Here is a 27,484-nt window from a genome sequence, read left to right as displayed (position 1 = left end):
TCCATAGGGCTTTGCAATTCTACTATCTGATTAAATGTCAGTTCTGCCACTCCCCAGCTAACTGACCCGAGGTAGTTTACTCTCAACTTAGCTTCAGATTTCTTTCCTCATGTCCATAGTCCCCCACCCCCACCCCACCCCTGCTGCCTCCATAAACAACCTGCTGCTTGTCTAGTGTGTCTTATCTCAGTAAATGGAACCACCAGTCACAAGATTGATCAAGTCTGATCCCTGAGTATTATTTTTGTGTCTTCTCTAGAGCTCCCTCATTCTCCGTACCCTCAAGCAATTCCTGCTGCACCAAATACTTTTCAAATCTGTCCACCTCTCTCCTTCCCTATCATATCAATCCATGGTCCATCTTTTCACTTCGGGTCTCCCTGAATCTTCTCCCTGAATCATCCTACTTCAAAACCATTCTCTGCTTGCAGCCAGAGGGAGTTTTTACACCTCGAATCTAATCCTATAACTCCCCTGTTTATCTTTTTGTGGCTTCTATGGCTCTAAAGATAAAATAAAAAAATTTTATATGCTCAACAAAGCTTTGTATCTTACTCTCTCGCCCCATCTCCTACCATGTTTCCTCTTTTCTGTGCTTCAGCAATCCTTGGCTTTGTTTCAGTACCTCACATGGGTCACATACTCTTTCCTATCACGTAATTTTTCACACTTTCTTTTCTCTTCACCTGGAATGCTCTGTCCCACCCCATTTTTCTTTCACCTGGCTAACTTTCGACTCATCCCTGAATCTTTCCTGACTGTGCAGCTGGTTCGGGTACCTCTATTACATGATCACTCAGAACTCTGAACTACTCCCTCTTGGTCCTCCTGACACTTAGGATTTCTTGTTCAGTGTGTGTCTTCCCAAATGGATTGTAAGTCCTAGGCTCAATGCTGTTGGTCCAGTGCCTACCACATAGTAGTTGTTCGGCAAATACTTACTGAGTGAATGCACAGTTAAGTGAGGACATTGTGAAATTAGGTAAAAGAGCAATCTAGGTAGATCCTAGAACACAGTAAACCTTCCATAAAAAGTAGCTCTTCCACAACATCCTTGGATCTCAAAATTTATCATGCGGAATAGAGAATGGAACCTTGGTCTCCCTGATTCAAAAACCATGCCCTTTCCACAGTAAACTTAAAGGTAGTGCTTGTTGTCTTAGTTTTCCAAAGTTAGTAGAGTATAATCCTTTTCTCGTTGAAGGTTTTCCATGAATTAGACTTGCATATTGAGGAAAACAAATGATCTACCTTTAAATAAAATTCAATAAATTGCTTGGCCCAGGTCAAGTTGACCAGACTCCTTTAACAGGCAGGAGGAATTGCCATATTGGCCAAAACCGTGGAAGACACAAGTGAGGGCTATTGGCCGAAGGCGGAGTGGAATCCATGGGGTTAGGGACAAGCGGAACAAAGAGCGGTGATACAATCTCTGAAGCAGATACATGTATAATTTACACAGAGCGGGATGTGTCTGGCTCCCATCGCTTCTAGCAAAACATCTTCTCTGACCTGGCTTACGATCGCTTAATTGCTTCATGAAGTCTGGTTTCTCTCATACTTGACAAATGTGAAATCCACAGACAAACAACGGATCAGTTAACCCAAACTCCACCAGCATAGTAAAGACTTGCGATGTGTCTTAGGAACATGAGCCATCTGAAATGAGAACAATGGGACAATAATGTCTTACATTTGTCCAGCACTTTTCAGTTTATAAACATCCTGTATATTTATACATGGAAAAAATATCCTGTAATCCTTATAAAAGTCCAGTGAATTAGGACTGTATAGTCTAAGAGTGCTTTTGTGGGTATTCCTGTACCTCATACGGTGAGGTGGGGTGTGTTCAGTCCAGGAGGGGATAATGGAGTGATTGTTCATTTGAAAAAGAACATTTAACAAAAGAATCTGAAGGTCCAGCTTCTAGCACTGCTTCTAGCTCTCAAGATCATTTCTCTGAACTTCAGTTTCCTCATCTAAAATGAGGATCATAATAACTTGTCTGACCACCTAATAGGGCTACTTGAGATCTGAGTATGTTGATAGATGGGAAACATTTTATAACTGTAAAGTGATATTTTTGCTATTATTAATGGTATAGAAGCTATATAATATAATGGCAATTCTTACCGTTACTTATTGTCCACGACCAGGAATAATAATATAATCAATAGTGTTGACTAATATTAATTATTAACGAGGCAAGAGAGGAAGCAGAGGCTGGCTTACCCATTCCCAAGTGTGCAGCCTCTATAGGATGGTGTTTCTGGCTCCAGGGGGAGCACAGCAGAAAAGCTGGGGCATTTTACCCCAAAAGAGAAAAGTGAGTAGCTAAGGATGTGGCCTCTCTGTGCAGCCCATTGGGCTTCCTTACACTGAGGCCTACATACTCACATGGTCCTTGAACTGTGGACCAGGAGAGGTGTCTCCCCACAGGCGTTTGAAGCAGAGAAAAGCAAGGTTTTCGTGATGAGGAGTGGAAGAGGCTAGGCTATGTAGGCCCTATTTCTCCTTCCAAACCTACCATTCTTCTTGGGTGGGGGATGGTGGGAAGAGGGGAGAGTCAGTGAGAGAGTGGAGGGAGGCCAGGAGTATCCCACCAGTGGATGCTCCTTCCAAGGGCAGGAAACCCCAGAAGAGAGGGTTTGCAGTTTCCCTTAACAGTGTTCTTTCAACATTATTGCTCTTTTCTTTACATCACAATAGTCGTGTTTGGAGTTTATTTCAAAGGCAGTGAGAACTCAGGCCACCAGCAACCCATCAACATTTGTCACCCTGCCCTGGACAACAATTGCTTTCGTTCCTTCCCTCCCTTCCTCTTCTCTTTCTTCTCTCCTTTCTTCTTTTCTGATTTCCTTCTTTTATTTTCAAAGCACATTCCCACTAATTTGATCTTGGCAACAGCCCCAGGAGAGAACAATAGTGGTTGATATTATCTTCATTTCATTGGATAAAAAAATGAGACAGAGTTGAGTGATGCACCCAGATCACAGAAGGTGGCCGTGGCTGAGTTGGAACAAGAATATAAGTCTCTGACTCCTGGTCCTTGACTTTGCCAGTAATCCCGCTACTTTTTAAGGTGTAACTCTGGACATTAGAATATACCTTGTCGCTAGTAAGGTTTTAAAGTGAGCCCTCATTGGAGAAATTGTGTATACTCAAAAAGACTTGGGTCCCTGTCCCTGTGGTTTGCCTTTAAGGGTGTGATGTATTCCTGGACCACAGGAACATACTCTGAAAGGTTTGATCTCCTCACACAATGAGGTGAGCTGGAGCTGAGAAAGGCCTATGCAGATTTCCATAGCCCACCTCATCCTTACTGGTGGGAATATATTCTTAGAAATGGAGGGGAGAGCCATCTACCATTATGAGAGCAAATATTTAGAGGCACTTACCGTGTTCGAGGGTCTGTTACAAACACATTGCATGCATGATCTCTTTTAATCTTTATACCAGTTGTAAAAATAGATGTACTTAATCATCTTCATGTTTTAGATGCGAGAATTAAGGCGGAAGATGATTTGTCACATGTCATACAATGAACACTCAATGGAGGTGGGATTTGCATCCAGAAAATCTGGATTCAGGGTTATATTGTGTAACCACATGAGCTCGGCTGCTTCATATGATGTACCTGCACATGTACACATGTGTGTTTGAGTGTTCTCTGGTATGTTTGAATTAAACAAATTTAATGTACTGATAATGTAACTTTACCTCAATCCTATTAATCTTTGTAATCCCAAACCCTAGCCCCGGGATTTTTTAATATCCCTGAAGCTAATTTGTCAATAATGGTTTCCATTGTAGGGCAGAGGTGACCATTGGTGTTTGTAACCCTTTCAGGTTTCCTCTCTCTGTGCCTGCCCATACGATGTATACACGAAATACTTGCTAGATGAATTTATGACACGTTTTTCTGCTATCATTTTTGCAGTCTTTTCAACATGTACATGGATATATTTCTTAGAAACTATCTTTGCTTGTAAAAAGCTTGATTAGAAGGAAATTTGTCTCCCTTGGAACAGTCATTTTACTGATCTCTGAAATCATGGTTGTGTTAGTACTACTCCACGCACCTGGGTATTTGGGAATATAGAAGTGGAATTGTTAATGTCTTCGAAAGAGTCAATAAACATCTGGTCATTTCAAATTTCTGGGTCTCAAATTATTTTCTCTACTGTAAAATAAGGAAGATTGCATGGCGGTTAACTTACCAGCATTTAGATTTCATGATCTTACTTAGATCTTTTAGGCATTTCCAAAAACCCTGATAACATGGCATTGAAAATCACAGCTATCTGGATATCAGGCTGGCTTTCCTGATTTTGTATACATTATTAATGAAGTTGCTAAGGGGAGCATTTAGGGTGACTCATGCCTGGATGCTCTTCCCTAGGAACCTAGTTGTCATACTGCAAGACCTAGATTTGACATCACCTCTTCTGGAAGGCCTCTCCCAGCCCTAACCATCAATTCTCCAGGTTGAGTAGGTCCCTTATCACCTCAGGTCTCATTGTACCCTGAACATCTCTCTGTTAGTAGCGTATATCTTTGATTAGTAATTGTTTAGCCTATCTTTTTCGTTGGTCTGTGATCACCTGGGAAGGGGGTTGCTAAGCTCACCACTTTCGCTTCCTAGTAAAGAAGCCAAGGAGAATATAACAGAGCCAAGAGAGGGAAAGAAGTGTGTACCGACAGTATCATTTGAACATGTGGATCGAGCTGTGTCTGAACCTGGATATTTCTAGAATTTTTGTTTCAACCTGAGCCAAAACAACCCTTGCCTTTCCCCTCATTCTATATTTGGTTGGATTCTTGTCACTTGCAACTTAAAGATTCATAGTTTCTGTTGACTGATAAACACTGTAATTGAACCATTGCAAAAGAGTTCTAGGAAAGAGTTTGGTGCACAGGGTGTCATCAGAGCTCAGCAGAAGTGCTCTTACAGCTACAGTCTGGTTGCCCAAAGTATTGTCCATAGATCAGCAGCATCAGCATCATCTAGGACTTTGCTGGAAATGCAGAACCCCTACCTTAGACCCCCTGAATGAGAATGTGCATATTAACAAGATCCCCAGGTAATGTTTTTGCACATTCAAGTTTGAGAAGAGTTGCTATGAAGGACATGGGGAGGGATATACTTAGGGACATTTTCCCATAAAGATGACATTTGAGATGAATTTTGAAAGATGCTTAGGACCCAGACATACAGAGCTGTGCTGAAACAAACTGGCGTGGCAGCAACTTTGAACGTAAGGTGAACAGGGAATGGTGGAAAAGGAGTCTGAATACACGGACCAGATGTGGTATGTAGTGAGTCACAGGAGGCCCTTTACAATAGCAAGACATTATTTTGAGGGGTCTTCAGGGCAACTTGATGACTTTAGTGACTGGAAATCCATGGTAGAGAGAGGAAGTCACTATATGGCTCTATTAACAGCCATCACTCTGAGGAATGATTCACTTCCTGGATTATCCATCACTACGGTTAGAAAGCCTGACAAATTACCATTGATCTACCAAACACATACTGCCCATATTACATCCTCAATAGTCAGATTCCTTCTTTTCCAGGATTGCTGGGGTTTGCCTTTTAATGGCTAGTCTTGAATCGATTCAAGACAGGGGATTCATGGCAAATCTCATGCCTTCCCCTGAGGACCACTTCCGATCGTGTTCTATTAACAACAGTCAGGTGCTATGTTTCCCTGAGTCATCCTCACTGTCTCCCAAGGGTATGGTTTGGCCGAAGATGGCTCTTCTTAAGTTTCTTTGTGCACATTTCTTGGAGTCTGTGGCAAGATGGGAGAAGATTGAAATTAGAATAAACCATGGATAAAATGTGAAGCAAGATGAGATTACATTAAATTTATGACATGCCGGGGCAAGCTCATTTTGCTTCGTGAATAATGGTTAATCACTGTTCGAATCAGAGACTATTTACTAGCTGGTTCTCATAAATCAGGGTTGGGGAGTAGAAATATTTATCATGAGCTGATGTCATGTGACTTTAATATAGCCAAATATTTTAATAAGATTGAAGATTCTTAGACACGAATGTTTTAAATGATGGCAGATCTCAAGGCATTAAGAGAGGAACCTAAAGCTTTTTGAAGTCAAGCACTGCCCTTTAAAAATTGAACTTTAATGATGTCTATGCTCTCTGGTCCCTCCTGGTCCCTCCTGCCTCCTCCGCCCTCAGCCATTGAGATGTGGCCAGATTTATGGTACCTGGGTCATTTTCCTGACTACTTTTTTTTCCATTTTATACAAGCTATTAAATGTAATTTATGAGAGTGAGAAATGCATTCTAAATGTGAACACTTTTACAACTATTGGGGTAAGTCAAATGGAGGAGGTTGCTTGGTGCAGGGAAGAAGCACTGGCCGGTGAGCCTAGAGTCATCAGATTGAATCTCAGTCCTAGAACTTGCTGTAGGACTTTGAGCAAGTCATTGCTCATTTTTGGTCTTCATCCATAAAATGAATGGATTGGGTTATCTAGCTCACCCTCTGCTCCTGCCCAGAATAGTCCATCTCAAGGGCCATGACTAGGTACCTATCACCAGTGTATATACAAAATATATACAACTTTGGCGGTGACGGCGGGGGGGCTTGGCTGTGAAAGGGAAGAGCGATGATGGTTCCTTACTAGAAGGGCATGTAGGGCTGGGATAGGTTTCTTAAACATGGGCTGGATCAAGTGTATTCAAATGCTGATGGGAAAGGCTCCGGCAGAATGAAATTTTACGTAGAAAATTTCTTCTGAGAAGGAGGGAGGGGATGGGGCTCCAAAGTGTAAGAGGGGGTAGTGGCTTGCATAAGAGAAATTACTCATCTGTGATAGCAGCAGGAGAGATGGCGAAGATGGGTTTTATAGATTTGTAGCCCGGAAGTTGAGAGTGTTCCAGTAGCTTTTGTTTTCTCTGAAAAACTGGATACCAGGTCATTTGCTGATAGTGAAATGGGACAAAGGGTAGAGTGTGGAGTTCTAAAGAAAATGGAAGTTTTGAGATAATTGTGAAAAGTCCAAACAAGTGTGAACAAGAGAAACCTGTCAATACTTCCAAGGTCCAGTTGGGGTGATGATCATGAATTTATAATTGTGGATTATTTCAATATATTCTCTACGTTTGGCAGTTTACACCTGCCCCTCAAAACCACCCCTACCCCCCCGGAGGGTGACCTGTATGGCCATATCCACCACCTCTTGTGTCTTTCAGGATGTTTTGTCCGGGGAAAGCACTAGCGGGAGACTAGAGGAAAGGAGGAGAGGAAGGTTGTGATGCTTATTCCGCTCCTTTTTTATAGAGGTTGCCAGAGTCTAGATGTGTCTCTCCACCGAAGGCCATAGATGCTGCTGAGTAGGCTTGATTCTGGGTTTGGTCAGCTGCTCCTTCTTTATCCCCTGTCAGGTCTTGGAGTGATCACTTCACCCTGCCCGTTGCTCGTCCTGGTCCTGCAAGATCCTTTGTGAGTTTCCCAGTACACTGCTTGCTGCTCTATAAACAGTGCTCTTATTAAAATTTTCCTGAATTACCCAGTTTGAGTTTGCTCTGTGTTTCTTGCCGGCACCTTGACTGAAATATCCTGATACCTCTTTCTCTCCACCAATGCTGCCCATGTGTAGACACAAAAAAGTTCAAGCATCGGGTTTTTGTAGTGAAGTATGAAAAAGGGACAGATGAAGAGAGAGGGAATTTGAAATACTTTTGTCCAGAAGTTATTGAAATATGATAGGTCATATGAACTACTTAGGGAAGGAAGGGAACTAACTGCTCCTGCTTTTGGGCAGTGAGGTCAGTTTATAGTCAGTTTCAATGTTGGAAAATAAGAGTAATTTGAAGAGGTGATGAGGCAGCTGGAGGAAAAGATGAGTTAAGAGTGGTGGAGTCAGTAATCTCAGACATAGAACATTGTCAAGTGGTGAGAACCTGGGAGTTAGTAGCAGAGGTCAGTATGGCACAAGGTACCCTGAGATGAAGTTCAAGTTGTTGAGAAGCCAGGTTATTGGATAACTCATCTGGATGGTCACTGACGTCAGAAATGACAAGGCAGGAATTGAGTTTTAGGGAAACACTGTGGGTCAGATGCCAAGTTTTTTAGTAAATAAGATGGAATAACTGGGGGTACAGTAGAAGACAAAAGCTAGTAGAGAATAGTGGTCAAACAGATATCTTGGGCCTTCAAAGAACAGGGTTTTTAGAAAAGCGACAGGTAGCCCTAAGGGGGATAGACCATAGTATACTGCTTCATGACTGTGTTGAAGCCAACGGCTGTTGTAAGAACTGTAAAGGAAGTTTTGTCCTTTGGGGAGAGTCAGGTTTGTGTTCAGGAAAGAAATTGGAGTGGATGATGTGAGAAGGAGTGTACATTGTAAAGAGGCTGGGCCTGGAAATAGTGGCCAGGGTTGGAATTCTAAGGTATTATTTGACTTGGAACTTTTACATTATGAAACCTAGTATGAAAGGCAACACAGAGTTATTCTTGATGGCTTATTTGTGGAGGGTGGGCATTAGGCATAATGGATGGACGTTACGTTTACCAGGCTTGAGAAACTCTCCTTAGTCTCAATATCTAGGGCTGTGTGAATGTGGGGGTCATGTGTCTTTCTTCTGGTTGGTGGTATTTCACCTTCTGGTGTTAAAATCCTTTCAGCTTACCTGCCTTGGGATAATGTATCCATGCATCTGTTTGTTTGTTCAATTACTTCTTAAACCAAGTGAGAATCAGCAGGTCATAAATTCATCAGATAGAAGTTATGGGAAGTTTGCCTTTGATTCAACTGAACAATATTACTTAGCAAATTTCTCCCACTCTGTTCTAGCCATGTTGGTTTTCTTTCTGTTACTGGACTGTGCAAGTTTGCACTTTCTGGGTTCTTCGCATTTTATGTTCTTTCTCTCTTCCTTCCAATCTGTATGAATGTTCTTCCCTCCAAAGCTGTGACTGACTCACTCCTTTACTTTAAATGATATTTTGCTCAGTGTCACCTCCTCAGAGAGACTTTCCTTGACTGCCTGTTGAACCTCCCTTGTTGTACTCCCTTCTCTTAAAATACTTTTTTTCTTTTTTATTGTATAACTGTTGGCTTGGCTTTTTGTCTTTCCCACCCACGAATATAAGCTCTATGAGGGTAGGAACTTTGTTTTATGTATTTTGTTACCCATAATGCCTTTGATAGTCCTGATGTGCAGTAAGTGCTCAATAAATGTTTGTTTGAGTGCTGAATTAATGAACAATTTGGAGTACAGTGAGGTACTAACTTACCTTATCTAGGCAGTAAAGCCTTTGCTTGATTATATGATGGATCTGTCAAGGTGACTTCCGCATTGGGTGAGAGGTTTGAGAAGAACATCTCTTAGTTTCCTTTCCACTCCAGTGTCTCCTCTGTCCATTATTATGGTTATCTCTTGCACACTGGAAACAACTGTATGAATTGAAAAGGACAGTAAATTGGTAAGTAAAAAAAAAAAAAAAAAAATTAACCAAGAAAAGAAACAGAGATCTTCTCATCAAACCTCTCATCAAGTACAAAAGCCATGATTTGCTTTGGCCAGTGGTACCATCAAGTGTGAGATACGTGAGGTGCTTAAACCTTGTGGCCTTCCCTATATCGCTGTTGTCGGGAACATTGTGACTACAGCCTCTGCCAGTAGTAAGCTATGTGTTAGGTATGTCAGTGAGGTTATCAAAATCAAAAACAGACAAACCCCAGAGAAAAATAAGTCTGCCAGTCTGGAAACATGTTTTTCTTTTTTGTTTGTTTTCATAAAAAAAAAAATTAAGCTACTTAGATAGAATAAACTAAAACACTTTAAAATGAACTAGCAAGACAAGACCCTGGAGTCCATATTATTATTTTTTTAATTGAGGTATAGTTGACACACAGTGTTACATTAGTTTCAGGTGTACAACATAGTAATTGGACAACTCTATTAAGTTATGCTGTGCTCACAAGTGTAGCTGGCACCTGTCCCCATGCAGCACTATCATAATACCATTGACTGTATTCTCTACCCTATACGTTTGCATCCCTTTGACTTACTCATTCCATAAATGGAAGCCTGACCCCCTTCTCCCCTTCACCCATTTTACCCATCCCCCACATTCTCCCCTCTGACAGCCACCGGTTTGTTCTCAGTAATTTCGGGTCTGTTTTTGCTTTGTCTGTTTGTTTGATGGAGTCCATATTATTAATGATCATCAATAGCAAAATGTTATAATAAAGTAAAGCTGTGAGATTATTCATAAAGGAGAAGATAATTACCACTTATTGAGCAGCTCTTTGAGTCCGCTCAGCAAAATGAAATAACCTACCCATGTGCAAACAACTTTTTATTTTTTTAATTTTTATTATTTTAATTTTAATTTTTTAAGGTCACAGAACTAGGGTTTTATCCCCAGAATTCTTCCATCTGGACAGTCTGGGCTGTTTTCTGTCTCCACAATGCCTGCTACACATAATAACGAGGAAGACATTCTTTCTCCCTGCTCTACTCTTTTTTTCCCCAGTATCTTTCCCCGAGATAGATAAGACATCTACCTGATTCTGAGTCTGACTTCGTTACTTCTACCTGTGGGAAAGTTATTTAAACCACCAAAACCCTCTTTTTACTCAGCTTTGAAAGGCAGGTTAGTCGTATCTGTATCAGAGGTCCTTTACTTGGCTTCTGTGAGAGAGTGACGTGTGTGAGGAATAGTTGTGTGCTCCTGCACCCCCGTAGAATGACGAACTGGCTTACCACAGGCTTCAGATCTTTCATCCATCACTATCAACTCCCTGTGCCTCAAATTCTTGATTCGCTCAATGACGCAATACTGCACACTCCTCGTATGGTGGTTGGTTGAGCAAATGAGATAAAGAACATAAAGAGATTATAATAACACCTGGCATGAAATGAGCCCTTGACATATGTGGCCCATTGTCTTGACCCTCTTTCTCCTCCTCTGCCTCTTCCTCCTCCTCTGTCTCATTAGATATGGTCACTGTCATTATTGGATTGCAGTGTATATTCACGAACATATATATATCCATATTATGTTTAAGCTTCATGAGACTTTAGAAATAATGTAATAATTTCTCTCATTTTACAGAGAGAGAAACTAAAAATTAGCTTGCCTCAGGTCACACACCTGGTATATGGCTAGACACTGAGGTTTTTGAGTTACTATATTTTCAACTATACGTATGTATGAAAATTCAGTGGGAAAGTTAGATTTTGAGGTATACTCAGCAAATGAGGTTTCTGTTCATGACTGGTTGGCAGTGCAAATGACAAGTACCATAATGGTTACATGCCCCTGTTGAAACTAGAACATAGGGCACTAGGCTTAGAAAAGGCCACATGTCAACGGCTTCCTATTTTTCTCCATTCCAAGATAAAGTCTTTCAAGTTATATATCACCCTGGAAAGGCCATCTGTCTAAAATTGCTTAGGCTTGGGAAAGAGGTTTTTAGGTCAGATGTATTACTCTTATTCCACTTGAACTTTATTTTATTTTTTCTCTTCTTGCGATCTGAAACTCAATGATCTTTGTCACAATTCGTGATCCCAAGAAAGTCTGAAAAATACTTACGATATAATAACCAAGAAGCAGAATCTGTAAATGGAGAACTTCTATATTTATAGCTCTGGAAAACACACAAAAGGGAAAGCCAGAATAATCTTCAGTAGAGATGCGGACAGAGAGGATGTCTATATATGCTCTTTGAGAGTTGACTTCCTTGCTCTGAGAACTGCCCATTCCCCATCCCACTATAAAAGGGTGGTCTATGGTAGCCCGTTATGTACTGCAAACCTGCTCTTGCAGCCCAAGATGACTGGATCGGTGTAGATGCTTGACTTGGGATGGCCTGCCATTCTCCCTTGGAAGCTGGCACTCTTTTGGGAGTCAAGATGCCAATCAGTTCCTGCTGGCTGCTTTACATAAAGTTATCTTCTTCTTTGAGAAAAAGACAGTAAGCAGGAGAAGGAGAAGCATATTATGTGTTAAGTCACTGTAATTCTGAGGTTGTTCGTTGCTGCAGTGTTTTCTCACTAGTACAGATAGAAGAAAAATGTACCATCAAGTAAATTTATACCTTATAACCCAACAATTCCATTTCTGTATGTACATCCAAGGGCAAACCTTAGATATTTGCAAAAGGAATTTGAATGAGATAAAAAAGAAGAAAACTTAATGTGCATGAATGGAAGAATGAATACGTAAATTGTGATAAAAATGGATCACTATGCAGCAGTTACATGAAATAGAGGTCTATCCATCAACATGGATAAGTATCAGAAATCTAATATTGAGTGGGAAAAAGTTATCAAGATACACCTAAAATTTAAATTTACTTCAAAATATAAAGAACAAATATAGCGTAATATTAAATGATAAAAATCAAGAGATGGATCCATGGTGCCATTTATAACATTTTACACCTTAATGAGTAAACGAGATAAAGCCATCCTGCCCATAATTCAGGACTGAAGGACACCATTACTAAGTTTGGGTCAATGGTTATCCACTCTGTTTGTTTTAGTCATAGATTTAAAACATTTCCAGTAGTGGAGAGTTTGGCTGTGGAGTCAGACAGACTTAGGTTCAAGCTCACACTAATAGTTTTGCATTGAAAACTTCTTTATGTTCTCAGAGTTTTCATTCCTTTATCTCTTTCTCACAAAATGAGTTGAAAATTATATATCTATAAATACAAACACATAATTAAATATTTTAAATTTTATATAAAATCACACAGTGGCTGGTGTACATGTTCAGTATAATATAAATATAATTTGTATCAAAATTTCCCTCTACATTTATAGTAGAGGTATTTTCTCATGTTATTAAAAACTCTTCATTAGTAGCATTTTAAATATGGAATCAAACTTATTGAATAAATATTACACAATTTACTTAACTGTCTTAAACACTTTATTTTCAGACATTTACCACTATCAATTACTCCTTAATAAACATGTTTGCACAAGTAGTCTTTCTTACAGTTTATATTATGTCTGTACAAAATAATTACTAGAATTAGAATTAATTGGTCAAATGGCACATTTTCAAGCTTCGGCTACATATTTTCAAATTGCCCATTATAGTTGTGAACATCTTATATCTGTGTGACCCTAAGCCGATTATTAAATATTTTTAGCCCTTAGGTATTTTTTTCTTTATCTTAGAGTGAGGTTTAAAATAGTAGCTATAGATGTGGAGAAACGGGAACCCTCTTGCACTGTTGGTGGGAATGCAAATTGGTGCAGCTGCTCTGGAAAGCAGTGTGGAGGTTCCTCAGAAAATTAAAAATAGACCTACCCTATGACCCAGCAATAGCACTGCTAGGAATTTACCCAAGGGATACAGGAGTACTGATGCAGAGGGACACTTGTACCCCAGTGTTTATAGCAGCACTCTCAACAATAGCCAAATTATGGAAAGAGCCTAAATGTCCATCAACTGATGAATGGATAAATAAATTGTGGTTTATATACACAGTGGAATACTACGTGGCAATGAGAAAGAATGAAATATGGCCTTTTGTAGCAACGTGGATGGAACTGGAGAGTGTGATGCTAAGTGAAATAAGCCATACAGAGAAAGACAGATACCATATGGTTTCACTCTTATGTGGATCCTGAGAAACTTAACAGAAACCCATGGGGGAGGGGAAGAAAAAAAAAAAAAAGAGGTTAGAGTGGGAGAGAGCCAAAGCATAAGAGACTCTTAAAAACTGAGAACAAACTGAGGGTTGATGGGGGGTGGAAGGGAGGGGAGGGTGGGTGATGGGTATTGAGGAGGGCACCTTTTGCGATAAGCACTGGGTGTTGTATGGAAACCAATTTGACAATAAATTTCATATATTAAAAAAAAATAAAAAATAAAAAAAATAAAAAAATAGTAGTTATATCATAGCATTGATGTGAGACTAAAATGAGATGGTATATGCAAAGCACTTGGGCACCTCCTAAGATATAGTTAGTACTCAAAAAGTGCTAGCTATTGTATTAATACCTTACTCTGAATAGCAATATATGTCTGTGATACCTCCTTCTAGCTACTTTAATAGGCAAAAAAGATTTGTTTCACTCCTATTTTAACTTGTATTTCTCTGATTACAAAAGAATTAATAAAACTTTTATTATATTGGCCAGCTGCAGTTATTTTATATAAAATAGTACGACCTTTTATTTGTGTCTATTTCACTATTGAGGCTCCAGTATTTTCTTATTGATTTCTACCTGTTTTTTATATAGTGAGGCTATTAATACTTTGTTAGTCATATTAATATGAATCTCCCCAGCATAGAGTGTGGAATGTTTTTCCTCAGGAATAACTTACAGGAAATAGAATTATAAACAAATTTTAGTTTTCAAGGGCAGTTACATTCTAATTTCCAAAGGGTAGGTCAATGTTTTTAGGCCCTTGATGGACTCCTTTCTTCCCATCTGCGTGTCTCTCAGTAAGTTTGTCCCTTCTGTGATCTTGTGTCATTAGTTGGTCTTTCATTAATGGACCGTGTTGTCATATCTCTGAAAAATAAGAGAAGACCCTTCCTTATTACATTACAGTTCATTTTTTTTAATGTTTATTTATTTTTGAGGAGGAGAGCATGAGCAGGGGAGGTGCAGAGAGAGAGAGGGACAGAAGATACGAAGTGGGCTCCATGCTGATAGCAGCAAGCCCAATGTGGGGCTCGAACTCACGAACTGTGAGATCATGACCTGGGCCAAAGCTGGACGCTCAATCTACTGAGCCACCCAGGTGCCCCTCATTACATTTGAAAACTAAGGGCTTCCTCTGCATTCCTTCTCAGTTATTGTTTCTGCGCCTCCCCCTATCCCAGAAGGATGTGTCTCATCCTACAAATGTGGCTGATACCCAGGACACTTGTTCTAGGGTCAGTACGTTTGCTCTGAGGGCCGGTAGGGGTGAGTACCTGCCGGTCAGTGTACACACTGCTGATGTAATTCATGAGGCTCGGGTGTGAGGTGAGATGAGTACTGAGACCCTAGTGTGAAGGTGCCTAGAGATGGACGTGTGGCTCTGGAACTGCACTTGTACACGATTGCTGCTGTGACAGAGTCACACAAAATTAGTAGCTCGGAACCACACGGATTTATTATCTTACGCTTCTGGAGGTCAGAGGTCTGAAACAGGTTTCACTGGGCAAAAAGCAAGGTGTTGACAAAATTGTGTTCCCCCTGGAGGCTCTGGGGGAGAATCTGTTTCCTTGTCTTTCCAGCCTCCAGAGGCCGCCTGCGTGCTGTGCTTCGTGGCCCTTTGATGTGTGATCCAAAGGCAGCAGTAGAGCGTCTCCAAATGACCTGTGCTTCTGTCGTGTGTCTTCCCTTCTCTGATGCGACCGCCTCCCTCTTCCACCCCTGTGATTACTCTTCTAAGGTTCACCCAGCTGATTCAGGAGGCTCTCCCCCTCCCAAATTCCTTCACTTCATCACATTGGCAAAGTCTCTTTTGCTCCATCCTGGGGCAGAATTCCTCTTTGGGTACGTAGGAAACAAAACCAAGCTATTTGCTCTTGAAAGACAGTGATGGGACAGGATAGGATAATGGTTGCAGACATCCCCCTTCTGAAAGGGAGAAACAAGGAAAGCACCACTCCCAAGCAATTGCACACTTCAGCCCGGCAAACCCCGTGGGTTCAAGGCCTAGGGATAATCCTCCGTGGCTTGTGGCTTTGCCCTCTGGGCTCACCATTGTCCCCGTGGCACCCTCCTTCCATTTCCATGAAGGTGGTATGTGTTGCCACTGAACAGTTCCATAAGCCTGGTAGAATTTTTGGCATCTGACAGCCCTTCATTTTCCAGTTGTCCACACCTTTCTGCCACATGTGTGTACAGGGTTTCCTGGTAGAGCAGGTGGAATCTGCATTCCCAGGCAATCGACTAGTCTCAGCCATGAATTTGCTTTGGTCAGTGGAACGTGGGTGAGTGCGAGGCTTCAGATACATTGGTGTGGTTTGTCCCGGACTCTTCTACCTGAGCTGTGAGACCAACATGCTTCCAGTTCAAGGAGAATGAGGAAACACATGGAAGACTCACATGAACCAAACCCAGAGCCTCGATTGGCCCAACCAATCCCATCTACATCTACCTGGATGAGTCCACCTACAGATCCACGAGTGAGAAATCAAGCCCATCAAGAAATGTGAGAAAACGGAGATGTTAACATAATGGCAAACTAACAAGTTAACCTCCTGCAGTTTCAGGGATTCTGACAGAAAACCTGAGGCTCCTGGGTCAGAGACAGAAGATTTAATTACTCACAGCAATAGCAATAATCAGAGTATCAGCGTTTTTCCGTGTCAGTTCCATATACCCCAGTTCCCACAGAGTGCCGCACGGAGGGCCAGGTAATGCCTACGTATAGAGTGGATTGTGCTACAGGACGGGATCCTTGAGGGCAAGGGACTCAAATTTTTTATATTAGGCAGTGAACATGTCTAACTATGTGCTCTGAAGGCAGATATTATCTATGTTTTGCTAGACAGTAAGCATGTCCACCCTTTACTCCTGAGGGAGACGCTGTCTCTATATCCAAGTGTATTCTAACTTGAGAAGAAATTCTGGAAAAAGGGCAGTCGCTACCTTTGCTTGCAGGAAAAGCAGAAAGACAAAAGACCCATATTGAATTGTCTCTCAATAAGCCTGGATGTTGTGCTTTCTTCTGTGTTTTGGAGCTGTTTGTTATTCAGCATTATTGTATGAATAGCTGGCAAATATACTGTGACTTTGTGGGTTTTCATGTGAGACCCTGAATCTGAGGTGGGACAAATCCATGTCAATGGGCATGATGTGTGCTTTGAACAAAATTAAGAGTTATCACTGAAAATGGACTATATTACACAGCAAGAAATTACTTTAATAAATTTTGAATATGCATGATATATCTTAATGCTACCTGGTGCCATCGTGTATTATTCTTCATTTTCATTTTACGTAAATAATGCTGAAGTAGTGGTAACTCATTGAAAGGAATACTGAGAAGATTTAATTATCTGCTAAGAAAATTACGCTCTCTACTAATACTTTGTTTCAGACACCTCTCATGCCCTACCTTAAACCCTTTCACTAACACTGTGGTAGGATACCGTTCTTTTCATGCTGTAGGTGGCAAAATGGAGGCTCAAAGGGAATCGCCCAAGGCGCAGTTTGCATAAGGGGCCAGATTAGGGAAGAGACCATTCTTGATTCTCAAGTTTGTGCTTTTACTTTTTTTTAAATTTTGTGTTAACATTTATCTATTTCTGAGAGACAGAGATAGAGCATGAGCAAAGGATGGGGAGAGAGGGAGGAAGACACAGAATCCAAAGCAGGCTCTGAGCTGTCAATACAGAGCCTGAGGTGGGGTTCGAACCCACGAGCCGTGAGGTCATGCATGACCTGAGCCGAAGTCAGATGCTTAACCAACTGAGCCACCCAGGGGCCCCGGTGCTTTTTCTATTAGAGCACATTTCTGTGCTCAACATAGGTATGTCTCCCATCTCTCTAAGATACCTAATGCTCAATTTAAGGAGGTTGGTTAGTAAGGGGCACAATCAAAACTAGAGCTAAAATCTTCTGATTCTAAATATGACATTGTTTTACTGTATTACATGAAAATAACCTGTGCACAAGGGAGGGATTTAACTTGCATGATCTACTTTATCATGAGCACCGAAGAGTTAAAAAAGAGACATCGCATTTTCTGCGCCAAAAATGGTGCTAATTGGTAGGCAATTTATTTGTAAAATTTCCCAAGCACATTGGAGAAATACAAACTTCCATAAGAATCAGTTGGCGAGGACTTTAATTTGGTTGATATCTGGTAGAACTTGAAGATAAGGATCTTGATGCAAAATAGTGATAAGCCACCCTAAACTCCATTGGAATACGTCAAATCTAATACCCAGAGATTGATCAGCAGAAAATAAGGGAAGAAAAATTTGGCTCAACTTTGGATGAAGATAGATCTTTTATTCTGATCTAATTAATGTTCATGCCAGTTCTCTGTTAGTAAAATAATATCAGTTTGTCTCACATATGGCCTGGAGTATATCATTTACAGGTATGTTTAGATTAAAAGCTAGTAAATGGCACATATTTCTCATTTCAGAGAGAATGTGTTCATGCATGATACAACCTTTTGCTGGCTTATAAAGTCACAGGTTAAAATTTTCCTCTGGGTATTGAAATATGATCATTATCACCACCACTACATTTTTATCCTATCGGAGTTGGCTAGGAACTGTGAAGAATGCTTTCCTTGCATTGTCTCATTTACTTTTATCTATCTGGTGAGGGCCCATGATTGTCTTTATTTATCAACTGGAATGGAAAAGCTACGTAAATTTCCAAGGTCACCCAGGTAACACATGGCAGAATCAGGAGTCAGACCTTCGTCGAGCTAACTCTAGGGCCCCTTTTTGTCTGTTTGCAAAGTAGATAGATAGCAGTGTACTAATCTAGGCCTTGATGATTAGACAGTTATTACTTTGCAGTTATGCACTGACGCGTGACTCAATATTTTTGTGAGGTGGGCTCATCTCCACCTTGAGCACCCCTCCAATTCCACAGTGTCTTCCTGTTGCCCCTGAAGCGCATCAAGCTTGGCTCCTGCCTCAGGGGCTTTGCACTTCATGTTCTTTACACTAAACCTGTCTGCCCCGTTATGTGGGTGTGCTGTTTGTACCACCTCCGTCGAAAGGCCTGCCCTGGGCTCCCCCTTCATTGTTTACCTTTTTGCTCTGGCTCATTTTCTTTCCAGCACTTATCAATAGTTGGTGGTATTATATATTTATGCATTTCTCGGGGCGCCTGGGTGGCTCAGTCGGTTAAGCGTCCGACTTCGGCTCAGGTCATGATCTCACGGTCCGTGAGTTCGAGCCCCGCGTCGGGCTCTGTGCTGACGGCTCAGAGCCTGGAGCCTGTTTCAGATTCTGTGTCTCCCTCTCTCTCTGCCCCTCCCCTGTTCATGCTCTGTCTCTCTCTGTCTCAAAAATAAATAAACATTAACAAAAAAATTAACTATGCATTTCTTGTCTTTTCTTGCTAGAAATGAACTTCCATGCGCACAGGGTTCTGGGCCTCCTGTGTGCTTTGCTTCCCTAGTGCTCTAGAATCCATCTGCCTCAATAAAAGATTCTGAACTGACATTTGTTGAGTGAATGGATAATGGAAGCTTTTTTTCATTTTTTGAAGTGTTTTCTATCGTGATTAGAATCGTTGTGTTGATAGGTGTGGACAATATATGGGTCTTAACATATTCACACAATCGCATTCCAGAGTTTGTACTGGCTTGAATTTCCACCAGCGATGTAGGAAACTGCCACTTTTTGTCCCACACTTCCAGCCCTCTCCAGGAAGGAAATGCTAGGTATTATAATCAGTTTTGGGGAAGGGTTTGGAGTGAAGTTGAGATGATAGAATAAATCCTGTGCCGGTTTAAAGCATGAACCTTGGAGTGGTGGGGGCTGGGATTCAAGCCCTGCCCGCCCTGACCTGGAACTCTCTGGGCCTCCAGTTTTGCATCTGGAAAGAGACTAGTAACCCAGTGTCTACTTGACGGATTGTAGTGTGAAATAAATGCAGTAATGTGTATTGTTCACAGTACAGCGTCAGGTTCCTGGGAAGGCTACAATTTAGTAAGCACTCACTCACCCCACCCACCCCAAAGAAATGCCTGGGCAATTTCTCTGGGCCCAGCCAGTTCCTAACAGGGTCCCGGATAGGAAGACACTGTAATCTCTCTCTGTTGCAGAACTGGCAGGAAGGGCAGGGGGCCAGTGGTGTAACTGTCCTGGTGACTCCTTGTAATGGGGGAAGAACATCGGGATGGTGACAAATCAATGGGAAACAAGAAGTCAGTGAGGCCTGACATCTAAAAAAGGCATCAAGAATGGGACAGAGGGAGGAAATGGGGTGTCCGCTGTGGTGCTGACTTGGTAGTCTTTTAATAGAACTATATTCCAGGAAAGAGCTTCTCGAGTAAGGAAGTTCACCGAGCCTGTGCCCGACAACATGTCAGCAGCAGGTTGTGAAAATAACTTTCTCTGGCTGGTTGTGACAGCTCGTAGGGACGTATCTCTTTTGTCAGTTTTATAAGACTGAATTTCTCCGAGAAATGACAACCTTGGCTAATATTTGTTAAAAACTTACTACAGGCCAGATGATTATTGTACATTTTAAATGCATTCATTGAAGATATACTTACCATGCATCTGCTATGTCCCAGGCATTGTTCTGAGTGCTGGGAACAGAGCAGTGAAAAAAAAGACAAGACAGTGTCCTATCATCATAAAGCCTACCTCGGAGAGCATACAGCCTGCACCAGGTACAAAGTTGAAAATAAAATATAAAAATAATACTTCTGTGATCACAGAGATCTTTCTATATTAGGACATGTCTATGAAAACCATGCTATGTAAAACTACATAGGATTCCACTCTATCTATGTATTGTAATTTATTTAATGACTAATGAAAAAAATGGGTCATGGGGTGCCTGGGTGGCTCAGTCACTTAAGCATCTGACTTGATTTCAGCTCAGGTCATGATCTCACAGTTTGTGGGATTGAGCCCCATGCTATCAGCACGGAGCCTGCTTGGGATTCTCTCTTCCTCTCTCTGCCCTTCCCCCCTCATGCTCTAGAGCTTTTTCTGTCTCAAAATAAACAAACGTTTAAAGAAAAAAGAAAAAAATAGATTGTTTTTAGTCTTTTCTTACTACTAACAATAATGCAGTCAGCATCCTCAAATGATATTTAATAGCACTCTGTTTTGGACATTTATTATTGCATAACAAAATATCCCTCCTTTTCCATAAGAAATGTCCTGTGTTTGCTGTGGCATAGTTTAAAAGGTTCTGGAAGCCTGTTTTCTTCTTCTTTTTTTTAAATAATTTTTTTAATGTGTATTTATTTTTGAGACAGAGACAGACCGTGAACAGGGGAGGGGCAGAGAGAGAGGGAGATACAGAATCTGAAACAGGCTCTAGGCTCTGAGCTGCCAGCACAGAGCCTGACGCGGGGCTCGAACCCATGAACCGTGAGATCGTGACCTGAACTGAAGTCGGACGCCTAACCGACTCAGCCACCCAGGTGCCCCAAGCCTGTTTTCTTCTTGAACGATTTCTGTCCCATTCGGTCCCAGGAGGGGCAACTCTTTATAAAGGTATTTTATTTTATTGTTTAGGAATCATACCCATATATGTTTGAGATAGGCCCCTCCTATTTTGTTTATGGGTCAGTGTTCTTAAGATTCTTAGAAGCCTCTTCCTCTCATTAAGAGTGTCTGTGAGGCACCACTTTAAACTTTGGCCCATCAAAAGTTTTGTCATATAAATCTTGACAATTTTGTTAATTTTTTAATTTTTAAAATTTTATTTTTTGAATTTATATCCAAATTAGTTAGCATATAGTGCAACAATGATTTCAGGATAGATTCCTTACTGCCCCTTACCCATTTAGCCCATCCCTCCTCCCACAACCCCTCCAGTAACCCTCTGTTTATTTTCCATATTTAAGAGTCTCTTATGTTTTGTCCCCTCCCTGTTTTTATATTAGTTTTGCTTCCCTTCCCTTATGTTCATCTGTTTTGTCTCTTAAAGTCCTCATATAAGTGAAGTTATATGATTTTTGTCTTTCTCTGACTGACTAATTTCACTTAGCATAATACCCTCCAGTTCCATCCATGTAGTTGCAAATGGCAAGATTTCATTCTTTTTGATTGCCGGGTAATACTCCATTGTATATATATACCACAACTTCTTTATCCATTCATCCATCGATGGACATTTGGGCTCTTTCCATACTTTGGCTATTGTTGATAGTGCTGCTATAAACATGGGGGTGCATGTGTCCCTTCGAAACAGCATACCTGTATCCCTTGGATAAATACCCAGTAGTGCAATTGCTGGGTCATAGGGTAGTCCTGGTTTTAATTTTTTGAGGAACCTCCATACTGTTTTCCAGAGTGGCTGCACCAACTTGCATTCCCATCAGCAGTGCAAAAGAGATCCTCTTTCTCCACATCCTTGCCGACATTTTTACCATATTCTAAGTGAGATTCTCTCACGCTATATTTTTTCACTGGCAGTTGTTTGTGCATAGAAAGCTTTTGGTGAGCATACTGTATTTTCCTACTGACTCTAATACTAGTTCAGTTTTCCAGGTACATAGTCATAATACATATAAATAATGCTTATCTTGCCCTTCTTTTAATTTGGGCCTTTATTTAAAGATTTTTAAGGCTTATTTATTTTGATAGAGACAGACAGAGAGAGGATGTGAACAGGGAAGGGGCAATGAGAGAGAGGGAGAGAGAGAATCCCAAGCAGGCTCCGTGCTGTCTGTAGAGCCCGACGCGGGGCTCAATCTCATGAACTGCGAGATCGTGATCTGAGTCAGACACTTGAGTGACTGAGCCACCCAGACACCCCTAGTTTCAGCTTTTAATTTCCTCCTTTCCCAAGCCAGTCCTGTTGAGTGGTATTGGGGCAGAGCAGACCTAGCAGCAGTGGGGTCAGGTAGCACCAAAAGGACTTAACTGCAGAGACAGATGTAATGTAAGAGTGAGGATCCTTGTAAAACTGGAGGACGTGGGATTTCTGCCGCTTCCAGCACCATCCATTTGGGGAGACAAAACATGCATGCCTGACCAGATCACTAAAAACCTTAGAAAGCTGTGCTTGAATGGGCCAAACAGTACAGGACTTCTGAGCAGAATGACATCACTGTGGGCCAAGGGGGCCAAAAGATGGGGAGGGGGCTGATTTTGAGTTGGGAAACTCAAAGCACTTTGGCCAGTCATAGAACCGAGGGCTCTTTCATTTGTGCCCCCTGCTACCCATTGTGCATACTGGGTCGCACACCATATTGAAATCATTTGTTCAGTCATCATCTGCTCCCTGGGGGTGGGAATTCTGTTTCCTTTCTCTCCAACTCCCTGGTTGCTAACAGAATATTTGGAAAAGTGTAGGCTCTTGGCAAATGCTTGCTAATAAGTTACTAAATTTCTAAATGTGTAAGTGAATATATGCACAGATAAAGTCATGTATATTTGTTGGGATATTGAGTGAATGAACAAGTAAGAGTCATGACTCCACAGGGTTTCTCAAACCCCAAAACGGAAGGACCAGATGAGGCTAAGATCTTACTTCTCCTTCCCTGGGTTCAGAGTTGAGGCATCCACTGGTTAAAATGAGCTGGCTTAGTTCCTCTGTTAGACTTCCTTTCTCCTTTCGGGATTGATGGTATGGTAGAGAAATGATTTAGCAAGAATGTCTCCTTTACATTTTGTTCAGGATCTGCTTGTTCTTCTGGAGACTGAATCAAGCACTGATTTTTTTTTAAAGGACCATAAGTGGGTTTTTGCAGATCTATTCACTAACAATACTGTCTAAAACTGTTGATCCTCTAACATCAACTTTATTCGAGAATGGAGCATTAATTAACCATGGGTTGATGAGTCCGAAGAGATTCCTTCTCCTTCTATTCGAAGATCATTACATAATGATTTTATTGGCTAATTGGTTATTTGACTATCTCTGGATAGTTTATGCACACACACTTACAAACATAATTTGTCATTTATTTTTCCACCAGCGAGACGAAATCATTGAGCCTCTTCGGTGCCTTGTAGATTCAGCCCCCCAAACCAGAGATGGCTAATCCACCTTCTATCTTGTATTCCAAATGCAACCGAATGCTAATGGCTGTGTTATGCTGTGGATTGCTGTTTTGAAAGATACTGAGGTCGTATCTGGGATCAATGCAAAACAGTTCTGCTGTGGTTGTGAAAGAGGGAAGTGTGGCTTATATACTCTGATGGTTTGCCTTTTATAGTCTAACACTTGAGAACAGGAAATGTTTCCCAACTCAAAATCACCCCCTCCCAATCTTTGGGCCCCCTTGGCCCACAGTGATGTCATTCTGCTCAGAAGTCCTGTACTGTCTGACCCATTCATCCAGTCACAGCTTTCTAAGGTTTTTTAGTGATCTGGTCAGGCATGCGCGTTTTGTCTCCCCAAATGGATGGTGTTGGAAGTGGACTTCCAGTGGTCATCTTATTAAATGGACTTAAAATGACTCAGAATCCTCGCTTTGCCATCAAATGCTGAATTCGCCGGAGCAGGTCATTTAACCTAAGACCTAGTTTATACCTCTGCAAAAAAAGATCTCACTTAACTGTGAAGATTAAATGAGATCATAATGCAGGTGTTTAGCCCAGTTAGGCTCTCAAAGGATGTTGTTACTGTCACCCCAGAGAAAATAGAGTGACCTTCAGCCTTGCAGGAGTTGATTGCAACATGTTTGAATACAGTTGAAAACAAAGAGGAAACATCGCCTAAGAGGGTGCTTTTGCTAATGGTCTCTGATTGTTCTGGTTCCTTATTATGGGGCCATTGGGAAAGTGGCATATGATGTTGGGTAGTTTGTTTCCACTGGTACAACTGTCCCAATGGAAAGGGCAATGTATCAGGGTATTTTAACTGAGTTCGATTAAGCTTTCAATACCCTAACTCTTCTACATGTGATTCCATGGCAAGCTGTCTGCTGACTATAATTTCTGCTCTTATACAGGGAGAAAATAGTCTTATGACACGAATGTTCTGGTCACCATGACAATTATTTGTAACTGTAATTTACTAAATTGGCAAAGGTAGGACAGGCTGGTCATGAAAAGGTGATTATTATGGTTTCCACAATGGCAATTTCTCATTCCAAATTAATCAGTTGTCATTCTAGAAGTCTCACAAGCAAGGTTAATGCACAGCTCTGAGTGATGGAGCCTTTAAAAAAATAAATAAACCTACAAAGATGTGGACCAGACTCTGAGCCATGGTGAATTTGCTAAGATCCTGAGTGCAACACTGTGAGGTATTATGTAGGGTAGACTGTTGCCTTTTCCCTCAGTGTATCCAACATAGCCATTGGCAAAGTTTACTGAGATTCTTTCCTTGGAACGTCTATAGGTCAGGATTCCATGAGGTCATGGACTATGAATTTGCTGTCTCTGTACATTTATTTTCTCTCTCTGGAATATGTTCCTTCTTCCTTCTCCCATAATGGGAGGGTATGAGAATCAAAACTGATAATGGATTCAGTGTTTCCAGGATACTTTGGGAATACAGTGGTGAATAAGATGGACAGATCCTTGCTTTTATATCCTATATTCTTTATATTTTTTAGAATGTTCTACAAATATAGCTCTTATTAGACCATATCTCTCATGATTCAGTTCAAGTGTTGGATCTCTCATACTATCTGTGACTCTCCCAGGAATATAAATATCCTTTGTGTACTTTCACAAAACCTCAGGTTCTCTTCAGACAGAACAAGTGGGCTTCATATTTTGATTATCCATCTACATGTCTGTCTTCTCCATCACCTTCTAATTTCATTAAAGGCAAGAGCTCTGCCTGGTTCTTATTAAACCACTGGCATCCAGCACAGAACCTGGAAACATAGTAGATGCAATCACATGTTTGCAGTACAATTTAAGGGCGAGATGCCAATCCTATTATGGTCAGTGACCCAACTGTTTCCAAATCGTGCCAACCAATCACCATTTCACCCACAGAATTCTCCCTAAGGAACAAACAGAAATTGAAGTCTTACTGCAGGTAGCTGGATAAGTGCTCCGTTGCCCTCAGTAGAGGTCCTCTGGCCAAAGCTGGAATGAAGTAGGAGGCCTAGAATTGAGGCCGGTGTGGCACCTCTTGCTCCTGCTCTTCCCTGCCTACCTCCCCTCACACACTAAGTTCACGTATGGAACCTAGAACATTCCTTTGTGTCCAAAGGGAAGAGGCTAGGCCCCAAGAAGATCCCTGAGTTCAAATACCTACCTGAACAGATGGAATGAATGGAAGAGAGACAAAAGAAAAACTAACCAACCACGAGTGGCTGGCTGTGTCTTAGATCTGAGATGGGAAGCCTGAAAGAAACGTGGCCCCTGAGTCCTTGTAATGTCAGTGGTCATACCACATAACTACAACTGCTCACCAGTTAGTGGCTCTGATGTTCACTGGTTAGGTTAGCCACACTCTCTTGCTAGTGCTAGATCCCTCTAAATGGACCACTTGAGATCCTCTCAGCTTTTCCGGTTTCAGGATATTTGGTCACTAATGTAACCAAGCCACACTTGTGGCAACCAGTTCTGTGTGGGTACCTACTGGCATCACAGGACACAACCCAACAGGGCCTCACCTTGTGTCCAACCTGCATTCCTCTTGCCTCCTGCCTCTGGGTTCCTTTTTGAACCTGAGATTCTATGGAACACAGAGCTCTGGAGGATAAGTGCTTTCTCCAGCCACTCACTGTGCTGGGATGTACTTGTTCATATAGCCTCTCTTAGCACAGTCCCAGAAGATCCATGGTTTGGGCTTGACACCCATTGGTGGTCAGCTCAGTAATGGTTTATCGGCTCACCCTCCTTTCCTGCCTTAAAGCTTTAGGGAGCTAGGAAAGGAGCAAGTCTGGTTTGGGAAGAGAAGGCTAGATTATCCTCCCCCCTAGACTTGGTTAATTAGTGATGACTCCAGTGTTTAATGGGGTTCCCAGACTTGTCTGCACATTAGAATCATCTGGCAGTCTTTAAAAAGTTCTAAAGCCCAGGTCACTCCCGGATCATTTCAATTACAATCCATGGGAGTGAGACCCAGGTGGTGATACTTTCGGACGCTCTTCAGTGATTCCAATGTGTAGACAAGCCAGAGAACCACTGAGCTAAATGATAACAGTAGTAAACCAAAGATAACCCACTGAAAATTTTAATTGGAACATTATTGTTCAAAAATTATGGACAGAGTATAAGTTCACCACCTTTGTATATGATTAAGGAGGAATATATTGACCCCTGAGTTAAGAAAACTCTTTGGAAAGGTGAAAAGAAACTTATGTGACCTTAGAAGTCCTTGAGCCACTGCAAAATAATGTCTGCCATCAGGCACCTTCTCAGGGTGACCTTTGGCATGGATAAAGAAAGGGCTGATTGAGAAATCTAAGTGCCTTAGGATGTCTTTGGCTTTCTCTAACATTTGGAAATGCCCATTTTCAACTCATCTCCTATACTTGGCATTCAGGAAAGAAACCTTCATTAAAAATCAGTTGATAAGATCTCTTGGCCAGGTCACCTGCTTTCAAGTCTCCATGGCAGCTGGCTGTGCTAAAGAAGACATTTTAAAGTTGCATGTCTAAGAAAAAGAGCGGGTGAGGCGGGGAGTAAAATAGAGAGTTTGAAGATGACATTTTATGTTTGTGGACAAGTAGGGCTGGAAGGAAAAAGGTCATTTTATCCACCTTGCTGCCTTTATGGTACTCTGAACCTAACTATAATTTATGTAATGATTAATGCAAAGAATCCATACTATTCAGAGATAGCAGACTTACCTAGTTATTGAGCTTGGAAATCAGCATGGGAAAGAAAAGAATTTGGGCTTTGCAGTTATTAAAAGCAGGGCTCAAATGTATATTTCCCCGCCTGCTTA

General features: G+C 41.4%; 2 long non-coding RNA genes across 5 annotated transcripts in view; one reads left to right on the top strand and one right to left on the bottom strand.

Annotated features, from left to right (window-relative positions):
- The window catches only part of LOC122211056, a 401,702-nt gene that overhangs the window by 132,201 nt on the left and 242,017 nt on the right, over window positions 1-27,484 (top strand). The window lies entirely within an intron of this gene.
- On the bottom strand, window positions 1,372-26,225 carry LOC122211055. 3 transcript variants are annotated; one of them, XR_006198449.1, is made up of 7 exons: window positions 26,205-26,225; window positions 25,617-25,671; window positions 11,808-11,951; window positions 11,586-11,640; window positions 10,751-10,836; window positions 9,276-9,435; window positions 1,372-1,659 (listed from the first exon to the last, which is right to left on the bottom strand). It is a non-coding gene; the product is annotated as an uncharacterized LOC122211055 (long non-coding RNA). The 3 variants fall into 3 exon arrangements; XR_006198447.1 differs by lacking the exon at window positions 26,205-26,225 and having other exon boundaries at window positions 25,617-25,728; XR_006198448.1 differs by lacking the exons at window positions 1,372-1,659; window positions 26,205-26,225 and adding an exon at window positions 5,514-5,798 and having other exon boundaries at window positions 25,617-25,728.

The sequence above is a fragment of the Panthera leo genome, chromosome F2 (assembly GCF_018350215.1).
Source record: "Panthera leo isolate Ple1 chromosome F2, P.leo_Ple1_pat1.1, whole genome shotgun sequence".
NCBI lineage: Eukaryota > Metazoa > Chordata > Mammalia > Carnivora > Felidae > Panthera > Panthera leo.
Note: the sequence above shows the minus strand (reverse complement) of the source record. Positions and strands in the feature narration are given on the sequence as shown.